Source organism: Podarcis cretensis (assembly GCF_951804945.1).
Source record: "Podarcis cretensis genome assembly, chromosome: 11".
NCBI classification, from domain to species: Eukaryota; Metazoa; Chordata; class Lepidosauria; order Squamata; family Lacertidae; genus Podarcis; species Podarcis cretensis.
In genome coordinates this window covers 25,008,451-25,030,874 of record NC_137180.1, presented here as the reverse complement: position 1 = coordinate 25,030,874, position 22,424 = coordinate 25,008,451, and positions in this window count along the sequence as shown.

Sequence of the window (22,424 nt, the reverse complement as noted above, 5' to 3'; positions counted from 1 at the left end):
ACCTTTTTTTTTTATATTGGAGATAGTATGCACCTGCATACCAGTTGCTAGAAATCACAAGTGGACAGAAGGTTACTTTGCTCATTTCCAACTTATAAGCTTTCCATAGGCATCTGGTTGCCCACTGTAAGAACAGGGTGCTCACTGGAGGTTTTAAAGCAGAGGTTGGATGGCCATCTGTCATGGATGCTTTAATTGAGATTCCTACATTGCAGGGAGTTGGACCAGATGACCCCTGTGGCTCCCTTCCAATCCTATGATCCTATGAATCTTGGTCTGATTCAGCAGAGTCTTCTAATGTTCTAAATGTGTTAAAGTGGTTTGTTTGTTTTTATTCCAACAGGTTCTCAGCATATTTTAATGTTGCCCATGTTGTCCATTGTAGATCTGGTTTTTTAAACACTCCCTATTTTTTATCATTGTAAACTGCTTTGGGAGCTGATAAGCAGGCCATTTATGCAATAATGTTAATCGGTATTGCATACCTGCCCTTTTTATAGCGTCGTCACCAATATGCTCTTAGTTGTAATAACAAACCATTTTTGTTACTGGTCTTGTGTTACAATGTGCAATGGAATATAAGGATACAGTTGGAAAGAATGGATCCCAGTGAGCTGAAGGTAAATTTTCAGATTTTCTCACTGACTCCAGTATGTTCTCTGCCTTTTCCACTTCCTACTGAGAGCAATACAGAGTTGTCCTTGCCACTGCAAATTATAGCAAACTATGCTCCGACTTGAATTCATGATTTTTGCTTCCCAAACTAGTCTCTCATCTTGAGTCAGCTAAGTCTTCTGTAAATTATCTGTGCCATTAACTTTGCCCATAATGGCACCCATTTAGATACCTGATTTGCTGGTGCAGTCAGGCAATTTGGTCTGTAAATGGCTGCAAGTTTTCTGGTCCAATTAATTAGGACAAATACACATCAGTTCTCAAAAAATAGAGACTACCAAGTAAACACAATAGATTAAAGGTTTTATGGGCTAAATTAATTGTGCTTGCAATTAAATCCAGAAGACACGTGGAGCCTCCAATAAAAGACCAGCGCATCTATACTAGAGGTGGACAAATCACTTTGAATAATAAAGGAAAATCATGCTGAGAACTTAAACTGGACCCAAACATCGTAAGTCTAGCAGACAGCAGATTTGGGGCTAGTACTTCAGTAGGATATTGTGCTTCTGTTATGCATTAATTCATATCTTGGTGGAATAAATATGGAAAAACTTTGTAAAAATTAAGAATGTTTCCATTGTTCTTTTGAGTGGCCAAAAAAAAAAAAAATCAATGTGGGGGGATGACAAGACACTGGGTACCACCTGACCTTCCTACGCCTCTGGCCCCAGGTCTTCCTTTGGGATCTACCCAAAAACTTCATTCTGGCCCTAATCTACTGTAGTTTCAGCATGCCTTTAATCCAGTGCCAACACATCCAACTTCTACCATTCTCTTCCCTTCTCATGATTAACTTCCTCTTACCCAAAAAGCTGTCACCCTTGACTTTAAAATCTATACTGTCTCTCTTTCTTTCTCTGAGAGATCTCATATTATCAATCTACTGAGCCATTTTACAGGGAGGATCCCTCAATGATTTATAATTTTAGAGAACAAGATCTTTCATTTGCACTTTCCAATTTCCTTTTGCCCATCCATCAGTCTAACCCCTAATTCATCATACCTCCATTGTAAGGGGGTAGGAAACACCTACATTAAAAGTGAAGCTATGCCCTCACATAACCTCGATCTCTGTAGTATCTCTGTAGCATCCGGTAACTTTTCAGATGGCTAACCTATGGTCCTTCAGATGTTGTTGGACTCCAACTTCCATCAGCCTCAGCTAGCATAGACAATGGCCATAAATTATCAGTTGTATCCAGCTAAGTTTTAATCGGAGTTGAACCATTGAAATTAATGGAGCTATATGAGTCATATCTATTAATTTCAGTGAGTCTCCCCTGAACAGGACTAGCACTGAATACAACTCTATTGAAACTGGAGTTCAACAACAGCTGGCAGGTGACAGATTAGTCACTTCTGCTGCAGAGTTATCACAACAGTGCTCTATCCCACAAATAGAATTAGCCTTATAGAATTTGAAGGACCCATGAGGGTTATCTAGTCCAACTCCCTGCAATGTGGGGTTCAATTAAGAGTCTTATGCTCTACCAGCTGAGCTACGGGGAACCTGTGGCCCTCCAGACAATTTGGAACTATAACTACCATCATCCTTGATCATTGGCCTTGTTGACTAGGGCTAATAAAACTGAAGTCCAACAACATCTGGAGGGCCACAGGTTCCCCATCCCTGCTCCATCCCAAAGTCCTTTGCCATTCCCTTTCTACTGAACATATAGAACATGTGATATATTAGCTGATGTAGCCTCAAGTTAAATAGTAATGAGTAACATTTAAAATATACCTTGTGACGGAACTTTTTCACTGAACAGTATCCATGTGAAATGAATCAGTAGCTAAAAAGCAGAGAGAGGTAAGAGTTTGTGATAGAAAGAATACAAATTGTATTGTCATGGATATTGTGGTGTATGTCACCTTTTCCATTCATGGTCTCTGAAGCAAAGATGAAGTTGAATTTACTCAGAACCATATATTTGAGACCCAAGATCAATTTTCATTTGCATAAAGAGTCCAGGTAATCAGAGAACTAAAGGCAAACATTAGTATTGTCTGTAGTTGGCTCTGTGATAAATAGAAGAGGGCCGGTTTAATAGTAAAGGCCATAATTATCCACAACTCTCAGTTTACAATTAGTTTCCCTGACAGTTACGGTCATAAATGCCAGCTTTAATCATGTGCTCAGGTTGAATTAGGCCGTGCCAATGCTGTAAGAGATCTAATCCTCTTTCTTCCTTCTCATAATGAAATAATAATGCAAATTCACTACATTGATGGGGTGACCCATGTGAATTTATTAGAGGCTTGGAGAAGTCTCTTGAAAGGGATAAATTCTTTCTGGGTACAGACTTGAGGTAATTCAAACCAGACAAGGAAAAAAATGGAACTGTCATCAGAGGCTGGGATATGGAAAGGATTTAATTTTGTATGAATAGGCATTTTAATAAGTAGGAGAGACCTCATTTTCAGCTTTACCAGAAGAATATTACTGCTGTCATTTCCCAAATGGGGGCACACTAACTTTATTGGGGGGTGGGGATAGAGACCATTTCCAGATCTCCTTTTCCCCCAGATCTTTTTCCGTTAGCCTGTGGGTTTCAATATACCACCCAACAGGAAGACCTATTGACCAGGTCTTCTAATTATATGAGCGAAGACAAATTGTACAATTAGGCCTCATAAAACCATCTGCAGTATTCAGTGACACATATCAACCTTTCCTTGTGGAGAGCATGCCGTCTTGTTGTTAACGCTTGCCTTTTTTATTGGGTAAGGCTTATTGTGAATGTGATAAAAAGCTTAATTTGCCTTTTTAAAAAAACTTCAGAATGACAGTTTAGCTCATGGGAATATATAATGCTATCTATTGGGGTAATTGCTCCCAGTAAATAAACGTCTTAGGAATGCAGCACACTGAAACAAGAAAAGCGCAGTGTGGACTGAAATATTAACAATGTATCTCAGTATCTCATCAGCTTGAAATCCAGACCAATTAGTGAGACCATAACATAGCCAGACCTCAGAAGACTCACTCGTTTCCTATTGCCTAGCCATAACTTTGCGAGCTTTCGCCATGGGATGCACAGACATCATTATCATCACCCTGTTTTATAAACCTCCTGTTTCTGCCACAGCAGGCTGTCTATAATTCTGACGTTCAGCTTTCACCGATAAGCCAAGAGAGGAAATGTAGTGCGGATTTAAAGAAACATGCCAATAACATCCACCTGATTGTTCCAAGTTTTGTCCCAAAGTACTGCCAGGTTCCCATGGCTCCATTGAACTCTATTCAAATAGGGGTTGACACATTCTCTGTATCTTGGGAGAAAGCTCCATGTACTCACTGGGACATCTGCATGGAAAGCATCCCACCAACATTTACAAAAACACCTAACACACACACTATGGCTATATGAATTAAATGTGCATGTTTCTGCCCAGTGGCTCATCTTCTAGACCAGAGTTTCCTAAACTTGGGTGTCCAGCTACAATCCCCATCATTCCTGACCACTGGTCTTGCTAGCTAGGGATGATAGGAGTTGTAGTCCAAAAACAGCTGGAGACCCAAGTTTGGGAAACATTGATCGAGACAAAAGTGTGAGATGAGACTCTTCAGAAAGGAGGGAGAAGTTATCAACTCAAGAGTGAACTGGACTGTGTTTGATGCAGCTTGCTCCCAGGTAAGTGTGATTAGGGCTTCAGTCCTAGAGTAGAAGCTAGAAAATACACAGTGATTAAAGAAGCTATAAGGGAAGAAAGAAATCAAAACAGAATATCCTCAAATTGGAAATGCAAGGAAAAAATGAGATGAGTTTTAAACATTTTTTATTATAACCCTTGGGTCAGCACCCAAGACCTAATTCAGTGTCTAGGGGGCAATGTCTTTCTTTCACATTTGGTTCAGGCTTGTATCCTACTCAGGAAAACCTCAGACCTCTGGAGAGCTGGATATGTGTGGGTAGCTTCAGCAACACTAATCTCACACTTGAGACAAAAGGACTTGTTGAAATTAGCAGTATCAGCAGCAACAAAAGGAGAGTAGCCCAGGCAAAACCACAATGATATCCATACTTTTGCCTAAAATCTAGTGAGTGTCTGTCCTTTGATGTTACTCACAATTAACCCAAAGCAGGTGGTCAGCCCTGAACACCCCCTGCAATCTAACAGCCATAACACAAAAGGAAAGGGGGATGGGGCAAAACAAGGAAAACAAATAAACTCGGGTGATAATTCTTAAAGCAACATAACAGTTCTTACAATGCCCACCTGCAATGGAAATACTATGGGGAGGGGAAGTGCAAAGCAGAGCTGGTGTGTCAGTAGAGCCAGTGGGATGGTCCTATTCTTTAGCCCAGCTACAGCTTAACGGAATAGCTGGTGAGAGTCGAGGAAGTGAGGACACACACAAAAGCCTTTAATACTGTAACAAGGAATGGGGGAGAAGTTCAATTCAGTTTGCGTGGAAGCCAAATCTATAAAATTCACACTTTCTAAAATTGTGAGAACCAAAACACAACCATCCTTCAAAATTCACAGTTACCTAAATTTTGTAATGTACTTCTCTACTCAACCAACCATTTTGCAAAATGCATATATTATAGGGAAATGTCCTTAAAATAAACATATTCATGAACATGTATATATTTGTACATTAGTCAAAACTGCATACAGAAATGTGTTATTAGACAACATTCACATTAAAATGCTCAAGACTTTTTATGAGGACTTCCCCTCCCTCCAAAGAATACAAATTGCTGCAGAAATATGGAGAACTAAATTTAAGAATGGAAAAATGAGAAACAGAGAGCACTGAAATTGATAGCGCCTTCCACCCTTAGTTATAACCCACCCTTCTGATGAATGGCAGGTAAGAAATACTATTACTATTAACAAACCACTACTATAACTAACTAACTAACTAACTAACTAACTAACTATATTCCTTTTAGGGATGATCTGAATCTGCCACCTGTGGACCTGTGTTTTTGAAGTGGGAGAGTTGGGAAGTGATACCCTTTTGGGAGGTCAAATAATTAAAATTGACCTGGGAGAAGTTTAGGGTGGTGAGGTGCTTGCTGTTTAATGAGGTCCATTGGAAGCAGTCATCTTTGTTTGGGTGAGCTGTTGCTCATGGCATCAACCATACAATGTCACTAGGAACCACAGTGCATTATCATGTTGCAATGTTCCCAGCACCATTCCAAAGGAGATTTTTTTAACCAACTAATAGCTGGCTCCTTGGTACAATGGCTTACCTTTGTTTGATGCTTTTAAAAAAGAAATGAAAAAGTCTGCAAGACCACCCAGTCCCCTTATCAGACTCTAAGTGCCCCATACACCCAGATGTGTTGCACTCTGCACAGAGACCTGCAAAGGTCACACCACACCTTCACTAGATCACCAAGTTCCATGGAATGTGGGGTTGTGTGCAGCCCAAATAATATTGATTTTATACTATTTTTCAACCAACAACAACACAAAGCAACATTTATAGGCAAGTTAGAAGTCATTTTAGAAACTGGGAGTTCTTATGCAGCCTTCAACTCAAGCAGTGGGAACATGCCATTACAACAACACTTGTATTTTCCCCAGGTAAATGATACTTGAGTTAGAAAAGGTGTTTCTAGTTAAGAGACAGATCAATTGACTTAGCCTTAACTCATGTAAAATTGCCTGAAGCATTGCAAGTTGAAAGACTATTCCTTTATACAGCTGTTAACAGGCCATCAAAGTGTGAGGTCCTATCAGCGAAAATAAGACAACCCCCAAAGGTACAGTTGATTTTGATTTTCTTTTTCTAGCTATGAAGGTGAATTAGACTGTGGAACATTTTTAAAGTGATTAATATGCCGCACATGCCAGCAAAGGGCAGAAGAGGTGAAACTGCTTTATTTATACACAAGCAAGGTACTGTACATGGTTACACAATGAAGTCTTTACGACTCTGTGCTGCAGGAATGCAGGGTGGGAGGAGTATTCGAAGATGTGAGAAGCCAGCAGGCATATGAAATCTCTTGACAGGGAGCGCAGCTCAAGTTAATGAAATGATTTTGGGGGTTTTTAAAACAAAAATTGAGGAATGTATGTGGGAGAAAGAAACCCCCTTATAGTATGCTTATGGCCAAATATAGTGAGCATGTGTACATATGCACCTTCTTCTCCTAAGCATGGAGTCAGTGTTGAAAGAGGCTCTACTCACAGGATCAGTTAACCCAATGAAAATATTTTTGCTAAAGGGAGAGACACTTTTATCCTGTCTAAATGGAGGATACCAATTTCTTCTAAGGCACTGCAGTGGGAACATATCCACATATCCACATAGGAGAGCCAGTGTGGTGTAGTGGTTAAGAGTGGTGGACTCGTAATCTGGTGAACCGGGTTCGCTTCCCCACTCCTCCACATGCAGCTGCTGGGTGACCTTGGGCTAGTCACACTTCTCTAAAGTCTCGCAGCCTCACTCACCTCATAGAGTGTTTGTTGTGGGGGAGAAAGGGAAAGGAGATTGTTAGCCACTTTGAGACTCCTTAGGGTAGTGAAAAAGCAGGATATCAAATCCACACTCCTCCTCCCCTTCTTCTTCACCAATGGTTTGCAATAGGGAGGCACCAATATGACTCACAGCATTCAACTTCTTGGCTACATATTTAGCTAGGGAGACTAAATAAACCACCATCAGTTTAATTTATTTCATTGAAAACTGTATTTATTTATGTATTTATTTGTGAGGACAACTGCCTGCTTCCTGGCCAAACTTCCAGGTTGTGGATGCTGTTTAGCAGTTGAGTAGATATTTTTTCGTCAATCAGCCAAGTTGGCAAAGAGGCACTATTTGTTTTAATTTACTCTGTACTATGTATTTTGGAGCACGGGCCTTTGGCGATTAATGCACAGAGGATGCTGGAAAAGAGGAGGGGGAATATTTTCAAAATAGGTTGGTCTATGCTGGGAAGTTGTTGTTGTTGTTGTTGTTTTTATAAAAAAAAAGGTTGTTGGGGCTTGAAGTGGTTGAGATCAAAGCCATGCTACAGGAAAAGCAGAGACACCCAATCAGAAGCTAAATAAAGGTAGAGAGAGCAGAGCAGCAGCTGGAGAAGGTCCATGGGAGATTAAGCAAGGAAAGGGAGCAGAAGAACATTTCCAGAGAGAAATTCCGGCACCCCCCCATTTCCCAGAGGTTTTTTTGGGAGGGCTGCGCTGTCGGCGGGGCTGGAGGAGGCAGGCAGAGGCTGGAGGCGGCTCCTCTGGTGGGGAAGAGGCGGAGGCTGGACGTGGCACCTACCGGCTCAGCTGACTGCTTTGTGCTGTGGCTGTGGTGGCCACAGCAGATGGAGGCTCCAGGCGTGGCGCTGCTTTGATGTGGCATGGCAAGGGCGGCGAGCTGATGCCGGGAGGCGCCTCATCCAGCCTCTGCCTCTTCCCTGGTGCCCTCCAGAACTTGGTGCCCTGACGCACCGCACCACTAGCCTCTATGGGTAAGATGCCCCTGCTCACATAGTAGGGAAGGAAGGGGGAAGCTGGCTGCAAAGACATAGGCATAACCAGAGGGTGTGAAGGAATAAACAGAGATAAGGGAGGTAGTGTATAGGCTGAGAAAGAAAGCACGGCTGGCACAGATAGAGGAGTGGAAAGGCAGGGAAACAAAAGGAACTGGGTGGGCCTCATCCCAAAGGGTCTTTTGGTGACTCCGTGGAACAAATAAAAGGATTCTGAGGGTTTCTGAAAAAACCAACTCAGTGGTGAACGAGGTGAGAAACAGGAGCTGAACCAGAGGTATGTAATATAATAATACTAGTTTGGATGGAAGGAACTTCAGTTAGAAGAACATCTCATGATGACAAGAATGCCAAACTCAGTCTGAGGGTAGGCTGACCAGGAGTATCTGGAGATAAGGGACTTCCTAGTGTTCTGAGCATCTTTGGAACATGGGCGAAGGGTTTGGAAGCTTCACAAAGGTATAGTTACCATTGTTATCCTGAGGTGCCAAGATGGTGAGCAGGAATGCCCCAGACATGTCACTCAGAGCTTTGGGTTCTGGGGACAGAGAAAGGCACCCTGTTAGAGGCCTTGTCTGCTTCTTGGAATGCAGGAAGTTGTGGGTCCTCCTTCAACACCCGACATTTTGCGGCATGGCTCAAAGCTAAGTGTATACTTAGGCCCAGTAGAATGCTGGCACAAAGTTTGAATCATTGTTGCACATCTTCTTGTTTTGTGTAGTAATAATCAAGCTGTGGCCTTAGTCAATCCATTTACAAGTGTTTTATCTCTTTATTCTGGGATAAGATGTATGCATATTCAAAACTCTTGTGTTCATAGTCTGAAATGGTGACAGATTTGGAAACTGGACATTTTTGTTTCTGCTTTAGAGAACATGGCACCAGGATTCTGAAATAAAAAAAACCAGTGCTCATTATTATATTCTTACGATAATAAGTTGTTCCATTTTCAAAAAATAATTATACAATAAAGTACTGCATCAGCTGCATCCCATCCGGCTGCTAAATTACAATCACACACTTAATTATCATTAATCAACAAACTTATCAAGAAGTACTTCTCAGCATCCTTATTATTTCTAAGTCACAAAGTCCCCAGTTATGTATAGCAGAAAAGTAACAGGCTCAGACAGTTATATATCCAAGAAGAAAAGCAAAAAGAATATATATCTATTCCTAGATGCTTGCTTGTGCTCTCTAGATGTTCAAAAGAGACAGATGAGGCAGTATTTACAAACTCTCTCCATATGTGTGCCTTCTGCATGCAATTAGTTTTCTCTCTCTTGTGAAGTGTAATTCATTCCTTTTGGTATCTAGACCAAAGGTGGATTCTCAAGCTTTAAAAGCCTCAGATATGCTATTTAAGCGTTAGGACCAACCCTCACATAGAATCATTGACCTCTTTTGTATGGTATATGAAAAGAAGAATTGATCATTTTTTCCTAGACTCTTATCCTTTTATAGCTGACACCTTACACCAGAAGAACAAGAGGAGTGTTTTTGTTTGCATATTTACTATGCACTTTTAGATGTTTAGATCTTTCCTATTAATTTGTGTTTTGTTTGGGTTTATTTTTAAGCCAAGGGTTTACTTAAATGGTCTGGAAACAGTCCTACCAACCCATAAAACAGAAGACGCGTTTCCAAATTCAGGGGAAGGGAGTGACTACTTGGATTAAAAACACTTTCTAACAATCCAAATTTAAAACATTTTTTAAAAAAATGCTTGTCCAGTACTATGTTGCTCCATGTGATTTTGCAATGCTGCCAATCAGCTTAATGTGTCTAGGTGAAATATTGTTTTCAGAAATTAACCAGAAAATGATTTCAAATAGCTGAGAAAATTCAAGTCTTGGGAAGTGTACATGGAGGACTCGCAAGGCTTGATCTACCAAAAAACATTCCTTGCTCTCATTTATTACCTAATCCCTATTCCCTCCCTTCCGATATCAGATCCAGGAGGGCCTCTTATAGGAACAAGAGTAATCATTTGGTTTTTAACAGTCCTATTATTCTGTAGAAAAGTGAGAGAGTTGTTCCATCTCATGTAACAAACATGTTCCATTTCATTTGACAGTGGTGAGGTTATTAAAGAATGTATTTCTCTCTCTCTTTGTCATTCAATTCTTCCTGAAGAGCAGGGAATCTTTTCCTATGACCCACCAGTGCTTTCATCACATCTGGAGAAACTAAAGTGCTATTGTCCTGAAACAATAGTTCATTTATGTTCTGCAGAATGCTACACATTGAAAAACAAGAGTTTCTGAAAGAGTGATATGTAACAAATCATATCCTGCTCTGAAAATAAAGTGAAATAGCTTGCATTATCTTGTTCCCATAAGCAACTAAAATATGTTGTATACAAATACATTAACAGGACTTTTTAAAAAAATCTATTGAATAGGAATCTTACTGAGGGGGAAAAATTGTTTGCCACAAAAAGGCAGTAGTTTTTCTTCTGTTCTCTGGTTCCAACTGGTTCCATTGAAGTTCTTCGAACTAATGATCTCTGGGCTGTAGCTCAAGAGAAGGACTGTAATTCCCATGTGACTTTATTATATTGGCCAGGCTCCAAGAGCTAATTTAGGCACTCCTAAGGAACGAGTCATATCCAATAGGATCTTTGATGAGTTTTGAACAATAGACTTTTATTCTGCGTTACAAGCTGCTTTTGAAAATCCCCTCCATTTCAAAAACAGCTTGCTGTACAGTGTGGTAAACAGAACGTTAAATCTGCCTTGCTTATGAAGAACAAGTTATGTGGTTCTTCAGAGCTTCTCCATACTGACTAAAAGGTGGGGCGGGGGACCTACTTTTTGTGTCTGCTGAATACTTGCATATATTTTAATAAACTATAATATCTTGAGCAAGCTGATATTGAAGAAGAGCAACACACACACACCCCATTAAATTATGGTTCAACTCCATTTTTTTCCAGGCCATGTTTTCAGAAAGAAGAGGAATCAGGGTGCTCTTGGTTTTCAGATAGATAAATGTGACATTCAAATTCCTGCCTCCAGCTAGGAAAATCCTTATTCTAGCTTCTTGGAGAAAACATGCATGACATTGGGACAGCTTTTCTGATTTCTTTCCCCATTGATCACACAGTTGCTACATTCATGCATGCTGGGGATATGCCCCTTTCACTCTCCATCTTTACCATCTTCTCACACTTAAGAGTCCTGCACAAAATTCACAGTATAAGAAGTTTTAACAGATGACTATTTCAGAATCTATAGGAATTAAAGGAGTATGCCTTATTTCCACATAAGGCAGCTGTGGGGAACCTCCAGCCCATGGACTTAATTAGACCCACTAGGTTTCCTCATCTAACCTCTGAGGTTGTTAAGGCCAAACCACATCTCCTACCCCTGCCATCATATATGACAACAGTTGTGTTGTAGGTACAGAGCTGACTGCACCAAAAGGGTTTGTGCAACCCTGTGAAGTGGGCTTTACAAGTGCTGACAATCAGCTGATAATCAGGGTTTATAAAGCACTGGCACATTTTGAATAACCCATTAGGCAAAAATGGGTCACCTGATGTCATCGTGACTGACAGGTTGCTGGCGGTAGGGTGGGGGAGAGACGTCCACCCTGCCAGATAGATTGAGGTCCCCATCCCTGAGGAAAGTGTAGGAAACCCCAGAGATCATCTGCTAATCTATGTATGCAGTGGTGAGGTAGATGGACCAACTGGATCTGAATTGGCTGTTGTTGTTGTTGTTGTTGTTGTTGTTGTTGTTGTTATAATACCCTGAGCCTCTGACTGGGTTGCCCCGATCATGCTGGGTAGCTTCCAACAAAATATAAAAACACAGTAAAACATTAAACATTAAAAGGTTCCTGATACAGGGCTGCCTTCAGTTGTCTTCTAAAAGTCATATAGTTGTTAATCTGTTTGATATCTGATGGGAGGACATTCCACAAGGTGGATGCCACTACCAAAAAGGCCTTCTGACTGGTTCCCTGTAACTTCACTTCTTGCATGAGGGAACCGACGGAAGGCCCTCAGAGCTAGACCTCAGAGCTAGGCTGAACGATGGGGATGGAGATGCTCCTTCAGGTATTCAGGGCTGTTTAGGCAACTTGTGGTGTTCCTAACTGTGTGATCCATATACTCCATGCTTGCAGCTATATTCATGGAGTCCTCTGATCTCTTATGAAGCCAATGTTATTTTCAAACTTTGTTCCTGAAACACATCAAAACTTCTGCTTTGAACTGTAAAAAGGTAAAGGTACCCCTGCCCGTACGGGCCAGTCTTGACAGACTCTGGGGTTGTGCGCCCATCTCACTTAAGAGGCCAGGGGCCAGCGCTGTCCGGAGACACTTCCGGGTCACGTGGCCAGCGTGACATCGCTGCTCTGGCCAGAGCCAGAGCCAGAGCCAGAGCCGCACACGGAAACGCCGTTTACCTTCCCGCTAGTAAGCGGTCCCTATTTATCTACTTGCACCCAGGGGTGCTTTCGAACTGCTAGGTTGGCAGGCGCTGGGACCAAACGACGGGAGCGCACCCCGCCACAGGGATTCGAACCGCCGACCTTTCGATCGGCAAGCCCTAGGCGCTGAGGTTTTTACCCACAGCGCCACCTGCGTCCCTGCTTTGAACTGTACCTGTATCCTTATAGCTCTAGTGAATGTTTTAAGACTTTCATTCTCCAAAATGTTTATGCCATCCATCTCTTGCATCAATATGTTTTCTTTTTCCCCCTTTCCTTTCCTTTTTTTTTTTTTTTTTAAGAAGATGTCAAAGATTCTTAGCTTCAGTATCATTTGTCACACAGCCAAGCATGATATTGGTACTTTTGGCAACAGGCTATAGCAACAACACCAGACATTCATTTGGTTTAAAGAATTCTAGAGGGGGGAAATTCTCAGTCTCCTGTCTACCTCTCATTAAAAATGACCTTTGCTCCAAACAAAAATGGTCAAAACAAAAATATCAACATTGGCTACCTCTAAAACCAAAAAAAGGGGAAAGAAACCCTCATATGGCAAAAGACTAGTATTGCATCTGTTAATAACATATCCAATCAATAAGCCGTGCCACAAAAATGAAGAGAATGCTTGTCAAAGCTGGTGGAGAGACAAGTGGTATGAAAGAAATAGCAACCTGAATCATATTTCAAGTCTTAAACATGAACAGAAAAATGATTAGCCCAAAAGTAGGCTACATGCTATCAACAGCTCTCTGTAAGATCCATTAGCTGCTTTGCTTAATTTTAGGAGGATTTAGCACTTGCAGACAAACAGTAACAGATGTTGGAAGAGGAAGTGAACCCAAACACAGAGGAATGAAAGAAAGGTGAACAGAAGACAACAAAAGAGGCATATGCCACGAAACTCTCTTTTCATTCCTCTGGGATAATTTGCACTCTGTGAAAAAAAGCCTCTTGCTTCCACAGGAATGCTACACATGCTCAAAAGTTTTTTGTGAAAATCTGGAAATTATAAACACACTAGTCGACCAGGAAAAAAGAGTCCACCTTTGCATAATCTCACAGAGGACATCTGCATTAACTATCTCTGTTCCAGTCTCAAGGTGGCTATGGAACTACCTCCCAAGGGAAATCATGGAGTGCTCTTCTTCGCCTGCATTCAGGAAAATCCAAAGTCTTATTCAGGCTTTGGCCTGAATGAAGTTTTTAGAGTGCAGGTTTAAATTGCTGTCTGCAAAATATTTAGGTTGGCATCCATAGTGTCATTATAAAATTAATTTTACTCCCCCCCATATATATATTACTATATTGAGCCCTCTTGCTTTGGGGAAGTTTGAGGGAGAGAGAGATGAATTTCCATTGCCCAGGTGGAAGTATTTGTGCAAATGGAATGATTTTGTTGGATATAATAAATTGTTCTTTACCCTACACACACACACACACACACACACACACACACTTCATTGCTGTTCATCATTTGGGAATAATAACTGAGAAACACTGTAAAAATGGGTGCTGAGATATTTCTTATTTTATATTCTATCTCTGAATCACAAGGATTCTCAAGGCAGCTCATATAAAAAAAAAACCCTAAAAGAATCAATATCAGGAAAATTGAAACAGATAAAACACTTAGCTTTTAATGATAACTGATGCTGCTACTGAATCAATCTGCTAACAGGAGGGGTGGAAGCAGCAGTTTGAGCTTTTTCTTAGGAATCATCAAGGAGAGAGCCCAATAAATGGGCAGAAGCTAAGCATTCCATAATCAAAGTATATATATGCCTTCTCTTGTCACCACCCACTTTATCTCAAAAGGTAGAAGTGCTGTAGCTTGGCCTCCAGAGAAGATATCTGAAAGCATTTCACAGAGCTCATAAACTATGGAATTCCCATAAGAGGTAGTAATGGCCATCAACTTGGATGGCTTTAAAAGAGGGTTAGACAGCTGCATGGGTGCTGTTAGCCCAGAGATGGAAGGAAGAAACAACTCTGACCAGAGAAGAATGGCAAACAAAGTTGATGGACTATGCTGAAATGGCAAAAATTAACCAGGAAGCTTAGAAATCAAGAGGACAAGAACTTTAAAAAAGAAGGGGGGAAGTTTATAATTTATTTACAAGACCATTGTAAGTAGGTTAAATCATTAGCAGGATTTTAATCACACTTGTAAAGTAATGGAAAGTATGGATCATTTGGTAGGATAAAACTTGGATAAGTATTGATTTGCTGTTGTAAATATTACCATTAGGACTCATGGAAGAGATGTGGAGGAGGTCAGGAGATTCAGAGTAATCTTGATATTTGGATCCTGAATTGTTTTTTGTTGTATGTTTATATATATTTTTAATCAAATAAAAAATGAAAATAATAAATAAAAAGTTAGACTAATTCAGGAAGCTATCAGTGATGACCAGCCATGATGGCAATGTTCTACCTTCATTGTTGGAGACGGTATGCCACTGAATACCAGTTGCTGGGAATTCCAAGTGGAGAGTGCACTGTTGCACTCAGGTTCTGTTTGTGGACTTCCCATGGGTATCCTGTTGGTCACTGTGGGAACAATGTGCTGGCCAAGATGGGCTTTGGCCCAGGGCCATGAGGCAAGCTGAGGCAACCGCTTCAAGTTGTGGAAGCCCACCAGGCGGAGCTGCTGCTGAGAGCCCCCCGCCTGCCCCACTGCCTCTGGACAAGTTTGTTGGGAATTTCATTCCTCCATGCTACAGATGTGTGATTGTTGTTGTCACACATCTGTGTTTACATTCCACAGTGTTGGATGTCATGGGAATGGAAGTTCAGATACGCTGTTTCCGTGATATTGCTTTTGCCTTTTCTCTTCTCTTGCTGATGAAGAAAGTGAGAGGAGCCATGTTTTCCTTTGTCCTGTAAATAATTAACGTAGTGCTTCGTATCCATGTTTCTAGCCTCACTTTCGCTGTCTGCTGATACAGACATATCTGCTGATACTGTGTGCAGATGTTTATGGATATCTGCCACACCAGTGGATCGGGAGGAAGATTAATCACCCGAGTGGCACTTCGAAGGGAGTAACACACCAGCCATGGTGTTGGTTTCCCAATAAAGCGGTGGCGGCTTACTGTAAAATGGTGCACCACCACACAACACAAGAAAGTCAGGCTTCAGCAGTGGCAGGGGAGTGGGATGAAGTGCCACATTCCCATTTCATCCCAAGAAGCAAAATAGGAGGCGTTGTCCCTGCTTATCCTGATCCTACAGGCTTTCTTGTGTTCTTATGATCTAGAACAGCAGATCTTAACCTGTGGATCCCCAGATGTTGTTGGACTACAACTCCCATCATCCCTGAGCTCTGGCCTTGCTAGCTAGGGGTGATGGGAGTTGCAGTTCAACAACATCTGGGGACCCACAGGTTGAGAAAGGCTGATCTAGAATGATGGGCTGGTTTGTAAGATAATCCTTCACCTGCTGTTTGTTTGTTTGTTTGTTGGTTGGTTTTAGGTCAAAACCAGCATTTTATATTGTGTCCAGGAGCTCATTGGTAACCTGTGTATTTCTTTAAGGACATGCAAGTTCTGTTTCCTGTGATTCATTTCTTCAGAAGCCCATGAATCTGCATTAAGCTGCAGTTTCCTGTAATCTCTCCAGTGACCTTTTGAGCATCTTGCAAATTGGCTGGAAGAGTTTCTCAACAGAAAGCAACCCCCTTTTTAAAAAAACAAAACAGAAACCCAACACAAAATGGCTGAACAGTTTAATTCCTCCATGCAGACAAAACATACTATATGACTTCTCATATTGTGGCAGTCATCTTCAAATGCCTAACGGGAATGAAGATCCAGCGCTTAAGTGTTCCTGCTTGGTAGCCGGCAGCAAAATGTATGATCCCTTGATCAGCCAGAGGAGAAGAAATGAATGTTGCTGGAAGGATCACTAAAAGAAATTCAGCTTTGTTTTCCGTCCGGGTGACAAATCTTTCTGAAGAAAACATTCCAGCTGTATAGAGATACTAAAATATTTATAATTCAGATATTAAAATATTTAATATATGTCCAGTAAAGAAGGGGGAAATGCTGCAACATTATGCCTCGGAGACCAAATTTTAGTATAATACCACCATATAACTTTCATATAGAAATATGGATGTGTTAGATCAGAAATGTCTTTTTCACAGGGTTTCTTCCCCCCCAAGAGTCACCTCCGCCACCATCCTCTCTCCCTTTTTGAAATGGTCAGCCCTACATTGAACATTCCCTTAAAATGCACTATTTGTAAATAGCAAGATTGGGAAGATTGTTTTGAGCATAATGGCTACCCCGGAAGAAAGAGAGTAGATCGAATGGGAAAGCATTTGCTCAAAGAAAAGCCAATCAGGATCAGATTTCCACCCTCGGTACACACCGAAAAAGACCTGAAAGGCCAGCTTGTCAGCAAATGTTTAACTACAATGAAATTCATGCCTGCCTACAGGATTCTAATTGGATATTTCAGCATAATTTCGCTCTGGGAAATTCCACAGGGTAATCTTAGAGCAGGCTTGCATCTCGAACTGGAGCCTGGTTATAATTAATAGTCTCTGAACCTTGAGGGTGTCACCCTTACCGGAAGATTCTCTGGTTGGAGGGGGCAGGGAGCGCAGTGAAAGAAAGTAGTGAAGTGGGTTTAACTTTGGAAGCAGTTCATAAAATATGACACGAAGAACCAAGCACTCGTTGGGCCCGTAAAGAAAAAATAAACGGGGGACAAATTACCATAAAGCAGAAAAGCTACATTGAAGTGAATTACCTTCATGAAAATTTAATGCAAATGACAGAGGAGCAAAGCAATGCTTTATGTTCTGGTGTTGAAAGGAAGCTGGTAGAATTACAATTTATGAAACATTCTCTCTGTCATGCTTAACGTAGATCATACTAGTGAAAACAAAGAAGCTTCTCCTTGCCTTATTACTTTTGCAATATATGTAAGCTATTTACCAGTAAAATATTTTCATTGCATTTGTTATTTGCTTATATTTTACCCCTGCAATATTCTATAGTCTCTTACAGCCAGTGTATTTTCCTTTTGCCTCAAAGAGGCCCATGGAGCACAAGAAGTTGGATTTTATTTTATTTGCTTTTTTTTCCAGATAAAATTCCAACACTGGGATTAGTAGTTTTAAATCTCTAATTAAAGGTGATTGCATTGTTCAGAAATAGCTCTCTTCTCTTCAATATCTTCAACTCCAGAGAATGAGTCTGGCAAGAAAAATCTATGCCTGCTGCTGGCCAGAAATGAGCTTTACTGACTGCAGAAACAATTCCACATGGCAAACAGCTGAGCTGTGCTCTGCAAAGGGATGATGAAACTAAAAGGTGTGGTTGGTGCTGGCATAAAGCTTTATGACTAGCAAATGGAATGGGATATGCCATAGCTCACTGTTAGAACACTTATGTTGCATTGAAAAAGTCCTAGGATCAATTCCATACACCTCCAGATTTAAAAAGGCATTTCAGATACCATGGCTGGGGAAAACATCTCTGCCTAAGACCTTGATGAGCTGCTGAACATTAGGGATTGCTAAACCTGGGCACACATGTACCCAGAAAGCACTTCCTTGGCTTAGCAGGGTCCCTTCCTCTCACTGAAATTAGGCTTGTAAGACACTCTTTATTATCACCAATAGAATAGATTGTGGTGTCTGCATGATGCCTGCAACAATATCTCCAGTTTGGAAATGGGCCCCGAAAAAGCAGCCCTGTTTAGGGAAGGGTGTTTTTTAATGTTTTAATGTATTTTTAATATCCTGTTGGAAGCTGCCCAGAATGGCTGGGGAAACCCAGCCAGATGGGTGGGGTATAAATAATAAATTATTATTATTATTATTATTATTATTATTATTATTATTATTAGAAAGGTAATTGACTTCTGAAGTACACAAAACTTGGAAAGAGTGTTCAGGAAATCCATAAGTAAAGGGCAGCTCTATATATTTGTAATTCTGTTTTGGTTGCCATTAGGAGACAGCTAAATGAATATATTGTCTGCGGGTTTTCCCATTATGAACAAATATTTATTTATTTCATAACATTTATACACCGCTTGGGGTTGTTGTTGTTGTTTTCAAAAAAAAATCAAAGCTGTTTACAAAAGCTAAAACAGTAAAATAAAGGGGGGGAATTACAACCCAACTTTAAAATATACACAAGTTAAAGTTAATTCAATTTTCTAAATATATTGTCTTTAAAAACGAGTTCTAATGGCTGTCCTCCCACCTCAGATCTGTAGTGATTGTAGTAATTTAGAGACAGGAGAAACTGGACTGGGAATTTTGAGATGCTCCTTGGGGAATGGGTTTCTGAGATGGAGCCAGATCCTCTGAAGGCGCTCCAGCCGAAAACTAGTTGTTGTTAATTAATACAACACTGTTAACTCTTACTTCAACCCCATCTTATTACTGTACTCTCCTCCTTCCTCCCCTTTGCATGTTGAAGCTGCCACCACATTGCCATGTGAGATTTCAGGTCTCTCCCTCTTGAACTTTTTGGCATTTTTAAAGGGGCAGTTGCACTGTGATGGGTCACATCATTTGCATGAAAATCTCCAGGCAGGACTGAGAAATAATCCTATTTGAAGCCTGAAATTCTGTTGCTAATCAGTATATACTAGGTAGGTAGCCATGTTGGTCTGACGCAGTCGAAATTTTAAAAATAAAAAAAATTGTCCAGTAGCACCTTAGAGACAAAGTAAGATTGGTCTCTAGGCCAGGGATGGAGAGCCTGTGGCTCTTGACCCTCCAGATGCTGTTGGACTGCAACTCCCATCAGCCCCAGCTTGGCTGATGGTCAGAGATTATGGGAGTTGCAGGTCAACAACCTGTGGAGGGTCACACATTGCCTGCCTCTGGTCTAGACTGTACTGAGCTAGGTGGACAAATAATCTCACTTAGTGTGAGGCAGCCTCCTATGACACCTGCCTTGAAAGAAGACCTTCCTGAAGAAGTTTAGACACACTGATGTTCAGCAAGGACAGGCACAAGTGGAAAAGTAGAAAAATGGTAGGAGGAGGAGCTGGAAAGTATGGAGCTGAAAAGAAACAAGCTGCTTGTTCAGTCCATTTATTTTAACTAATCGAAGCTAAAGTACCTAAAGACAGCTTTGCAATATGAAACATGACTTTGTTTACTTTTGGCTGTGTATTCATTAGAATGGCTGGTTTTATTTATATTAAACTTATCAAGATATCATTTTGTCTCTTTACTTATTAAATGCCCCTATTCCCCTGCTGCTCAGAGTTTCATCTCCTTAATTCAGCCTCCAAAGACTCTTTAGTTAATGTATATTTGAGGTATCACTCTGCTTACAATGAACTGCGTTGAAAAGTATCATCAAGCCTTTAGCACAGAAAGAAATCAATCTAGTGACGGTAAATGGTCTGTGGTCTCACAGGGATAGGCTCATCTGTTAAAACTTTAAAGCCATACAAATCAAATATCCCTTCCCTTTGTAGAGAGCTTTATCTTGAATTAATGTTTGTTAACCCTTTGAACACCAGTTCCCAGATTGCCATTCTGGCATCTAAAGTCTTGAAGTTAATCTTTATAAGCAAGATGATTTATAAGACTTTTAAAAAACCAGTTGCATTTTAGGGATCTTTTAAATATCTGCTTTCCACAACTATTTGCATTTCACCATGTGTTTGAAATATTACAAATTCTCTTAATCCATCAAAGAAAGTCTGAAATATTCATTACAGGATGTATGAATTATGTGTGTGTTTTTTTGATTCTGTAACAAAAGACACTCTTTTCGTTTGATTTGGGGAGCAGTTTCCATACTGTCACTTCGGACTTCTTGGAACCAAACTAATTGGTACGATCCCTCCTTGCAAATCTGAACTTATTTGTCCTAGACAAATCCCATGGTGATCAATGGGACTACTCCACAGCAAGTGGCTCAAAGGGGTTTGCAATACCATCTTATATATGTATCCAGAAATACCCCCCCCCCAAGTTCAATGGTAGTGTATGTCAGATTAACCATTTTGCTAAAACCGTAGTAGTTCCTGGGGCATACCATCACAATCCCAAATAATGTCGTTGCCCAGGGAACATCCATTCAGTTGAATGGGAAGAGCAGCTTGAACCACAGAGATGTTCCTTTTTCTGCATGCCAGACAATGACTTTCTGTGCTTTCTACAGAGAGTTGCTGTCAAACAATACACATGAGTCCTGGGCACCCAAAATGATCACACAGTAATATGCAAGGGGTATGATGAAACACTGCCCAAACCCTCACCCGGTATTTACCTGACAGTTCCCACTGCTTCTGGGTCCCTAGCTGCCTCTGTTTGGAGACTTACAATTATTCCAAAAAAAATTAACCAGATACAGAAATTGCAAATAGCTCTACCCTATCCGTATTTACTCAGAATCCTATAACCTTACTCTTAAGTTAGTGGCATAGTATTGGGACCTTTGAAAACAACAATAACGGCCATTAGCCAATATGTATTGTGCCAGTGTGGTGTAGTGGTTAAGAGCGGTAGTCTCGTAATCTGGGGAACCGGGTTCGCGTCTCCGCTCCTCCACATGCAGCTGCTGGGTGACCTTGAGCCAGTCACACTTCTTTGAAGTCTCTCAGCCCCACTCACCTCACAGAGTGTTTGTTGTGGGGGAGGAAGGGAAAGGAGAATGTTAGCCGCTTTGAGACTCCTTAAAGGAAGTGAAAGGCGGGATATCAAATCTAAACTCTTCTTCTTCTTCTTCTTCTTCTTCTTCTTCCATGATGAATTTGTATTCTCTCTTGAGGAAGAAAACCTCTCAATTTAAGGTCATAAGGACCTAAAAAGAGCCTGCTGGATCAGGCTAATGGCCCATCTTGTCCAGCATCCTGTTCACACAGTGGCCAACCAGATAAATGCCTGTTGGAATTGCGAGAGCCCTCTCCTTTCCTGCAGTTTCCAGCAACTGGTATTCACAAGCATTACTACTTCCTCCAACTGTGCAAACTCCCATTGATAGCATTAAGAACAGAAGGCCTGGAATTTTGCTTGAGTAGTAATTAAAGATCCAACTGTATGTTTTAAAGAGATCAAAAGTGGGGAAACAGTACAAATGAAATTAGTAGAGGAGGCCTAGAGTTTCTCTTGTAAACAGCTTCATCTCCATTATGAAGGCAGAGTGCCATCAGCATTTCAAAAAGAAAGCGAGGTGCACCAAGAACAGGAAAACCCCTTAAATCGATTAAGCAGAATGGGATTTTTGATGTCAAGTCTTGTGGGACTCAGTGTGTTTTTCATTATTTCAGCCATAAAACATTTCAAATTAAGGGAGTGGTTGTCATGGATGGGCTTATTATAAAGCACTAAAGCCCAGGATTGAATTAGTTTATGATAACCACATATCCTAGAATAACCTTTTGCCGTTATAATAAAAAAAGAAGAAATCTTTATAGTGTGGGCAAAGTATGTATTTTTTGTGTTTGGAGAATTTAAACTGGCAGTTCAAAATGTTTAATAGCAGTTCCAGCTGAGCTGTGTGGTTTATGCGGATTAAACTGCCTACTTAGAATGACAATGAGACAACCAATTCAAATTATCCTTCAGTCTAAGCAGTTTTTTTAGATTAAAAAAGTCTAGTATAATGAAGACCAGATTAGGGGGAAATTCAAAAACCCATCTTCACATCCACCACCCCAATTTACCATATTATTTTCCACAACTGCATTGTGTAAATTTACTTTCAGGATTCCGCTGCAGCATTAGGAACTTATCAACACTTACCTGGGAGTACCGGTAGGTCACAATTAACTCAATGGGATTTACTTCTGAGTAGAAGTACATAGGATTAGGCTGCCAGAACCTTGAAGCATATTGAACAACAAGCCAATTAAAAGAGTCTG